The following is an 8,826-nucleotide window of genomic DNA, read 5'->3' on the forward strand; positions in this document are numbered from 1 at the left end:
TAGCCGGCAAAAGACTGGCTCTCCGGATTTTGAAGATGATCTTAAGTTTCACTGAATCTTTAGGTTATGAAATAACCAACTGGAAGAACATTTCGATTGCAATAAGTTAGCCTCCGTGGTAGCGTTATGCGTAGGTCGCTGTGTTAATTATTATTTGAAGGCTGCGTTGCTTGAAGTCCCTGTTCCCGATTCTCTGGACTCTCCAGAGCCCCGAGGTTCTATTGTATATGGGATGAGTTAGTTGCCAACCTGCCAAGGTAGATATCTAGCTGGCCAACTTGGCAACAAAACCTACTTTTAAGGTGTCCTGAAGTCACCTGTCCTCGTTATAACACTAAAAACCACACCCACAGGTCAAGACGACCCCTGCCCAGGTGAAGACCCTTCCCCCGCGCAAGCGTAGTAACAGAAGAGAATGACATAACCGGTATTATAATTATAGGTAAATCACTAACCAATCGTTGTAACTGGGAGTGTACTACCCTGTAATTTTTGTGCATAAATGTAACGGTGATCTAGGCGTGCTGGATTTGTGGAAATTCCACCTTGCACCCGGCGCCGCAATAAAGAACGCCTGCTTTCTAAAACTCCAAATTGAGTCTTGGAGAGCTCTTCATCTGCCGATTTACGGTAACATGATGATCAAAACTTCGCACTATTTATATGCCGTCTCCTGTTGGTTAAATGATTCTCTCGTTTCTTATGCTAATTAGTCCGCATGCTCAGTCTCCTCTTCTTTTGGGTCGGAGGGTTTCTTGAGTCGGTGGGCCGTGAGTCAGTGGTCGTGATCTCCCCTTGTCGGAATTAACTCTCCTTCACCTTTAGTTTCACGCTTCAGCTGTCGCAGCCAAATTCCTGTGGTTTTGCTGATAAAACAAGTTATTTCCGAACAGCCTGATTTGTCGAGGATGTTCCTGATTTATCGAGGATGTTCCTGATTCATCAAGGATGTTCCTGATTTATCAAGGATGTTCCTGATTCATCGAGGATGTTCCTGATATATCTCCCTTGAGATTAGCCGCCGTGCCAGGTATTTACTTCGAACCTCCCCGACCTTGAATAGTTAACAAAGCACTGGGCAAAATAATTGCACATTAATCGATGACAGCCTCCTGCAAACTTACATCACCATCACCGCAGCCATCGCCCTGAATTAGGGAACAAATGGGTAATTGTTAGCATTAAACTATTGTAGCTAGCAACTCCGATAGCATAGATGCTGTTGCAAGCTGTGCTGGTTTTGGTTGGGGTAGAGTTAATTTTCTTCCCAGTAGCTGGTACGGGGCTGCGTTTTGGATTTGTGCTGGAAACAGTGTTGGTAACACAGGGATGTTTTCGTTACCGCTGAGCAGTGCTGACACAGAGTCAAGGCCTTTTCTGCTTCTCACCCCACCCCACCAGCGAGCAGGCTGGGGGGGGCACAAGAAGTTGGGAGGGGACACAGCTGGGACAGCTGACCCCAACTGACCCAAGGGATATCCCACACCATATGGCGTCATGCTCAGCATATAAAGCTGGGGGCAGAAGGAGGAAGGGGGGGCACATTCGGAGTGATGGCGTTTGTCTTCCCAAGTCACCGTTACGCGTGATGGAGCCCTGCTTCCCTGGAGATGGCTGAACACCTGCCTGCCCATGGGAAGGAGTGAATGAATGCCTTGTTTTGCTTTGCTTGCGTGCGCGGCTTTTGCTTTACCTATTAAACTGTCTTTATCTCAACCCACGAGTTTTCTCACTTTTACCCTTCCGATTCTCTCCCCCATCCCATCACGGGGGAGTGAGCGAGCGGCTGGGTGGTGCTTAGTTGCCTGCTAAGGTTAAACGACGACACTGCATTTAAAAAAAAAAAACCCGCATTTTCACTTCTTCCTGCTTCTCAAATGGCTTAAAATTGCCTCGGTGACCAACTGTTGTATTTTTACTTCTGTTTTTGGACTGCCGTTCCAGGTAAGTTTTAGTTTCCTTTGCATTTTAGATAATTATCCAGTACATGTATCTCCTGTTGGCCACGTAACTGTGAAAACACACCCAAGTTGGAAAACTCCGAACTTACCACAGGTGCACAGTATCTTCTTAAACAGCTCCTTATGCTTTAAGATGTCGGAGAGGATACTGCAGGGAATGTCTCCCAAGAGAATGCGACGTCCCACGAAGCTGGAGAGTGCGTAACACCCGGGAAAGGAGGATTTCCGCGCCATCGCTGAGCTGAACTTGAAATTTGCTCTTCGATTCTTCTGTAAAATAAATGAAGTTTGGTGAAAGACAGCCGGCAAGTTCTCTCCTCTATTTCTTTTGGAGCCAGATCCTCGGGAAGCACCAGCAGCTTCCGGTTCACGGGGATCCGTCACCCCACTGGTGTGGAGAACAGATGGGTCGTTGCTTTCTAGCTCAACCATCAAAACCGGCATCTCGGACAAATCCCAAATTTCCTTTGGGAAACCCAGGCATCTCCCCCTGCCTGAAACAAACCATAGGGACCATCTAGGAGCCTGCACCTGAGGTTGGGCAGCCAGCTCCAGTGGATGTGGAGGGCTTCCATGAGGGACTGGGGCATAGAAGAGGATGCTGGGTGGCTTTGTCCTGGCCAAGAGGAGGCGAAGGGACGATCCCACCGCAGCCAACAGCTACTACAGGAAGGGCAGCTAGGGAGACAAGCCCAGAGACTTTTTGATGGTGCCAGGCGGGAAGGGCAGCTAGGGAGACAACAAGCCCAGAGACTTTTTGATGGTGCCAGAAGTCGTAGCAGGGAGCAACAGCCACGAGTTATCCTCTCCTCCATCTCCTGATCAAAGAAGGGCCAACACTGGCCTCAAACCAGGCTTTGTCCAGCCACGGAAACCCTCCAAGCGTGGTGATTCCACCACCTCGCTCGTGTTCTAACACTTGACTGTCTTCGCGTGGACGCGCTCTGGCTCCATCACGTCCTTCCCCTCAACAACAAGCCCCATGCTCACCGAGTGCGCAATGAAGCAGCGTTGCGACGGGATAAAGAAATCAAGATTCCTGGAATGAAACCAAGATGTTTCTCCATTCCTGGAATGAAGCTTCATTTTCTAGCGTGGAAGATTATTTTTTTCCCCACCTCTCATTTTGTGTTGCCAACAAAATTGGAAGGTCCCTCTGAAAAGACCTGGTCTTCCTGTCTAGCTCACTTACAAACCAAGAGCTTCTCCCGAGAAAAGCCCTCAGGGGACACTCACGGACAGCAGAAATGAGATCACAGACTCCGGGAGTGTTAAGCAGGTTTGCAAGAACGGGGCCGGTGCTCTCATCAAACGTGTCGACGCTTCCCAGCCTCTTCATCTCCGAACACATTTTCTCCACGAGAACAGAAAGCACCGTCCCAGCAGCCGGTTTGCTCATCTTGAGGAACATGGGTATCACGGATTTTAGCATGGATTCCTGGAAGGACAAGAAATTTCTCCTCTTTAGGGGCTTTGTGGACTCGCGGCTGTTTCAGAAAGACCTTTCTCCACCCTCTTAACCCAGCCCAGATCAGTAAAAGAGTCGACAAAGTGGGATGTAGAGGCCTCCAGCAGCCCAAGGAGGGGTGGCAGGTCTCCTACCTCCCTTTTGTCGAGGGCTCTGATCCACTGGATGATGCAATTCGTAAAGCAGCTCTCCAACTCCGCGTCACAGCGCTTCTCCATCTTCAGGAAAGCCTGGTAGAAGTCCACGAGGTATTGGTCATTAACCTACAGCAAGGAAACACTTCAGAGGCAGCTGCTTGCTGGGTCCTTACCAGCCTGCTCAAGTTCCGCCACCAAAATGGTGACCGAGGCAAAACCGAGCGTGGCAAAGACCAGGAGCATCATCCCCCCCACCAGCTGCCACGTCTCCACGACTCGCCTTCTTCAGCCACTTCTCAAACATGTTGCGGATCAAGCCCTGCCACTCCTTGGTCCACCCCGCACAGAGAATCTTCACTGAAAGCAGCTGCTGCCACGTCTACGGAGGAAGAGCCAAACCCATCAGCTGGACCTCGAGGAACACCCAGATCTATCCAGGGCTGTGGCTCGTGTTGGTCTCTGGCTCTCGTCACTCACCTCAATGTTCTTCAGGAAGGATTTCTCGTCCGTGGGTGCCCTGTGAAAGTATCTCTCGAGCCACGGCGTGGTCAAACATGAAAACTCTTGAAACCTTTCCACTGAAGTAAACTTCCTTGAGAAATCAAAGAATAGAAGAGTGAGCCAGAAGCTCTGGGCTCTCCGTGGCTACAAACAGGAGGCTAAGCCCCCGTGACAGAAGCCACAGACCTTGTTCTCACCTTGTTCCCTTGTAGCAAATCCTCTTTGCTGACAAACATCCCAAGTATCCGCAGCGTTATCATCATGGAGCTGAGGGACACCGATTTCATCAGCTCCTCCAAGAAATGCTTGAGCAAGAGCTACCCCAAGTTCAGACGCTGCAAGACCTCGTGCTCATTCATGGGCTTCAGCGGTTGCTTTGAAGACCCCGACGGGCACCTGCGGACGCGGGAAAGGACCAAATGCTTCTTGCGGTTGCTTTCCCAGTTGCTACCTGACCACAGGCACCGTCTGCAGCTGGGAGACGTGGGCAGGTTCATAGGACACACCCCTTGTGGGTCTCCATGCTCTCCAGCCACGGTGGGGTTAAAGACATCAAAAATATAATGGGCAAACCACAGCAGCCACCCTCCTTCTGCTCAGCCAGGGCTCGCTCCATCCCTCCATCCATCCCTCCCTCCCTCCCTCCCTCCCCAGACCCTTTATGGAGGTGCCCCAGCACCTCTCCTCTCAAGAAGTCCCCACTCACAAGTCCTTGAACCAGGAGTCCATCCTGGTGGCGATGATTTCCAAAGCCATGTTCAAATCGTCTTCCTGAAAAGAGGACAGAAAGACATTGAGGACAAATGTGAGAAGGCTTCTGCTCCCGCAGCTGAGGAGCTTCCACGTGTGAAGTTTTCTGGCAAGATTAAAGGGATTTCCTTTCTTCTGGTCCCAGGATTCAGCTCTAACCCTGTGTTTCTACAATTAAGTCCTTCAGGCCTGCTGAAAATCTCTGTAGGAACCAAGGACACGTTCTGGCCCACGTTTAAACAGCCCCACCACTCCCTGCAGAGCAGACGAAGGGCTTCCACCAGTCACTTGTCCTTACAGGCACTTGGGATGAGGCTGTACTGATGCGCAAGCTGCGCCTGTACAAGGTGTCCAAGAGGAGCTGGAGTGGAAGCCAAATGTCAGGCAAAGGGTCCTTGGCGAAGTTCCTCAAGGCCACCATCTCCACCACCTTCTTTGCCAGCGGAGCACATCTTCTAATCAAGGTCTTGTGCGTGTCCATCATCTTCAGGACTTTCCTAGGAAAGCAGGTCAAGAACATCAGATGGACTTTGGAGGACCGGGAGGTACGTTGGTAGCATTTGAGATGGCACCATGACACAGTGGTGACCTACAGCCAGGGTGGCTGCGGGCTGGAAGGAGGAGCTGGGCTTTGACAGCGAGTGACTCTACACGGCAAGGCAGGAGTTTTTGGAAATTTACCCGCTTTAAGGTCATTAGGACAAAACTCAAGGTTCAAGTTGATCTTGACAGGCTTGGAGGAGTGAGCCCGTGCCAACCTCGTGAAGTTCAACGAGGCCAAGTGCAAGGTCCTGCACCTGGGTCGGGGCAACGGTTTCAAACTGAAAGAGGCTGGATTTAGAGCGGACTTAAGGAAGAAATGTTGTACGATGAGGGTGGTGAGACAGGTTGCCCAGAGAGGCTGTGGGTACCCCATCATTGGAAGTGTTCAAGGTCAGGTTGGACGGGGCTTTGAGGAACATGATCTAGTGGAAGATCACAGAATGGGTTGGGTTGGGATTGAGCTGGAAGTGGCCTTCAAAGACCATCTAGTACACCACCCCCCCCCCGCCAAGGACAGGGACATCTGCCCCATCGTTGGTGCTGGTCAAGGTCGGGTTGGACAGGGCTTTGAGCAACCTGATCTAGTGGAAGATGTCCCTGCTCATGGCAGGGGGGGTTGGACTAGATGATCTTTGAAGGTCCCTTCCAACGCATTCTCTCCCCAGGACTGCTCCCATCCAGCTGTCTGGATGAGACCGCACGGCACCGGGCTCCATCCCCCCCTTGAGGTCCACCAATGCTCCTTCAACACCCCCCAGGGCAGGGGACACAGCATACCGAGGAGAAGGGGCAGCTCCTTGAGAAGCCACCATGCAGAAGGAATGAAAAGCCCTTTGAAGAGCAGGACAGTTCATCCGATCCTACCTCAGCCTTTCAGACCCACCTTTGCTTCTCTTCGTCCCTCCTCAGCTGTATGAAGGCTTGTGAAGGAGGTTCGCGTGGGAGAAAGGGGTCCTCTGTCTTCTCCTTGATCGCGTAGAGCAGCGGGACCAACCAGATCCACAAGGTGCCGTCAGTGGTCCTGAGACACATTTCCTTCGGAGACGGAAAGTATTTGCTGCAAAAAAAAGTCCAAAAAGGTCAAACTTCCCATAACCAACCTCTGGGATGGCGGTAAGAGACGTGTGTCAACATGGGATCGAGTCTTTTCCCACAACGTGCAATAGGATTCATCCTGCCTGCAGGCAGCTGCCTGGAAAGAGCTCGGATCGAGACACCTCCACGGGACAACCAGTATCGGAGACGGTCGAATGCTCTTCAAGGTGCCCGGGGTACCCCAGATAGGCTCACCAGGCTGGAAGCCACCAACCCGGGTTTATGCACCCTCAAAGACCCCTTGGGATAGCACATGGCACCCAAAGTGACATGCGGGGACAACTGAGCTGAGCCCCGCACCTCTAAAGGTGTCGTTGCTCCAAGCGAGCAGGTTGACAAATCTAAATTACCTTTTTCCTCTCAGTTCTTTGTATCTGTCTTCGAAGAACTCGATGGCCTGGAGGCGCTTTTCAGCCTTGGCGATGGATGCCGGCGGGAGGGGGGACGTGATAGCGAAACGAGGTGTGGAAGGCGAACAGGAGCTTAGGAAGTTTATGTTTCTCGGCCTTCAGGCGCTTGATGATCGCCTGTATGAAGGTTCCAATATTGTCTCTCACCTGGACAACAAGAGTAAGGAGAGGGTGTTTCACCAGGCTGGACAAGATGGTTTTTGTCTGAGAACAGCCCGGTCCAGGGAGGAGGGTGGGAGGTGGAAGATGCTGCTGCCTGGGGGCACCTTGCGTGGCACCTCCCTAGGGAGAAATTATTTCTTCCCGGTGCCACACGTCCATCCGGGAAGGTCCTACGTGCTAAATACACCGGGCAGGAGAAGGCTCTTGGCTTCACCCCTCCGCCGTCCAAGCCATCCCCCGAAACGAGGGACATCGCTTTGCCAGCTCCTCAGAGGTTTTGGTGGACGCTTACCACTTCCTCATCCCAATCGTAGACGATCTCAAAGTCTTCTCCTTTCTCGGCATCCCCGAGACAGACTTTGGTGCTCTCCTTGTACCGATCCGGTTTCCTCTCTGTATCCTCAAGGGAATTCCAGGAGGTAGTGTGAGCAAAGAAATCATTCACCAGGTACTCCATCTGGATCGCGCACCCGGGCACCTTTTTGGGTAAAACTTCCCAAATGTCAGTGCTGCTGCTGGGGAAACGGCATTCGATGTGTTCAAAGAAAGTCCACGTTCCTGGGGAAAAAGGAAGAGTTTGGGAACAAAAGGTAGACGCCAAGCTCGGCTGAGCCCCGAAAGCACGAAACCACCTGCGCATTTCTCCAGCCCAAGAGGTGCCACCCGTTTCCCGGACAGCATTCGGGTGCTATGGCTTGGGTGCCAGCCGTGAGTTTTATTACGAGGGGAAAAAGCTGATTTGTATGAGCAGCTCGTAAACCCGCGGCTTGAAACCTCCCAAAATAAGCCAGGGTGAAACGTAGGCCAGCCTACGGCCGTCACCATCGTGGCCAGTCATGACTTTGGGGTAAGTAACGGCGCTTACCGTCCGCTTTGATCTCCGTTTTGGGTATATTCACGACACGATGTAATTGAGCGTTTCTGTACTTCAATGACTCTGGGCTGTTGGAGCTCTCTAAAGAAATGGGCTCTAATTCACACTCTCTCTCTTGGCTGTAGGTGTTAACGAGGGCGTATTTATAAAAGATGAGTCCTCGTTGCAGGTAAGATCCTGGCGCTGCCCGTGATCACTCTGCCTCTGGAAGAGGAAGAAGAGCTTGTTGGCTTGGGGGGTTGACCTTGATGGTCAAGCTTTGGTTCAGCCAACGAGACATCGTTGGCCTTCAAAACGCCAGGGAGAAATCCACAGCCGGGTTCGTCAGCCAAGGGACTAATTAAAGCAACCAGCCCAGCACGGATCCTCGCACGGGGCTGAAAGATCCTGGCCCCAGCCAAAATGGCAGCTCCATGAGCGATGAGGAGATTGGAGGAGCCATCACCAAGTGCTGTGACTCCACCGGGATGGCTCCATTTGGGGGTTCACCTCCAACCTCTGTAGGAACCTGCAGCGAGGTCCTTCAGCCCAGAGCTGAATCTCCCAAAGGAGAACTGCAGCGGAAACACCTCCTCGGCGTAAATTCAACCATCCTTTTTTTTTTTCACCTTTTCTCCATGTTGGCGAATTCTTCGCAGAGGCCGGGCTGTTTGTAGAAGACGACGCAGATCTTGGGCCTTTTGTCGAGGTCATGAAATTCTGACAGCACAGCAACAAACTGCGGGGTCATCATGTCTTGTGGTGGGTGATGTCCACCAAACAAATACGGGCTGGGCCGGCAGCTGTTGGGGAAGAGGTAGAGGGTCCCCACTGCGTCCTCCTGCCACCGTCCCCCTTCCCCGTCTTCACCTGCTCCACCACTCACATCCACTTCAGTTGGCTCTTGGCCGACGTCCCTAGAGGTCGCACGTCCCCTGCGTCGTCA

At 52.1% G+C, this 8,826-nt stretch overlaps 3 long non-coding RNA genes across 3 annotated transcripts; 1 reads left to right on the forward strand and 2 right to left on the reverse strand.

The window, feature by feature from the left end:
• Positions 1-359: 359 nt before the first annotated feature.
• LOC103895973 lies at positions 360-2,056 on the forward strand. Its single transcript, XR_657398.2, has 3 exons — positions 360-442; positions 894-1,168; positions 1,973-2,056. It is a non-coding gene; the product is annotated as an uncharacterized LOC103895973 (long non-coding RNA).
• Positions 2,057-4,786: 2,730 nt separating this feature from the next.
• On the reverse strand, positions 4,787-7,573 carry LOC103897546. The gene is made up of 5 exons (XR_657515.2): positions 7,320-7,573; positions 6,806-7,012; positions 6,244-6,417; positions 5,122-5,314; positions 4,787-4,838 (listed from the first exon to the last, which is right to left on the reverse strand). It is a non-coding gene; the product is annotated as an uncharacterized LOC103897546 (long non-coding RNA).
• A 326-nt stretch (positions 7,574-7,899) lies between these two features.
• Positions 7,900-8,826, reverse strand: LOC103898160. Its single transcript, XR_657550.2, has 3 exons — positions 8,767-8,826; positions 8,510-8,683; positions 7,900-8,105 (listed from the first exon to the last, which is right to left on the reverse strand). It is a non-coding gene; the product is annotated as an uncharacterized LOC103898160 (long non-coding RNA).

This window comes from Aptenodytes forsteri, unplaced genomic scaffold (genome assembly GCF_000699145.1).
Source record: "Aptenodytes forsteri isolate BGI_AS27 unplaced genomic scaffold, ASM69914v1 Scaffold746, whole genome shotgun sequence".
NCBI lineage: Eukaryota > Metazoa > Chordata > Aves > Sphenisciformes > Spheniscidae > Aptenodytes > Aptenodytes forsteri.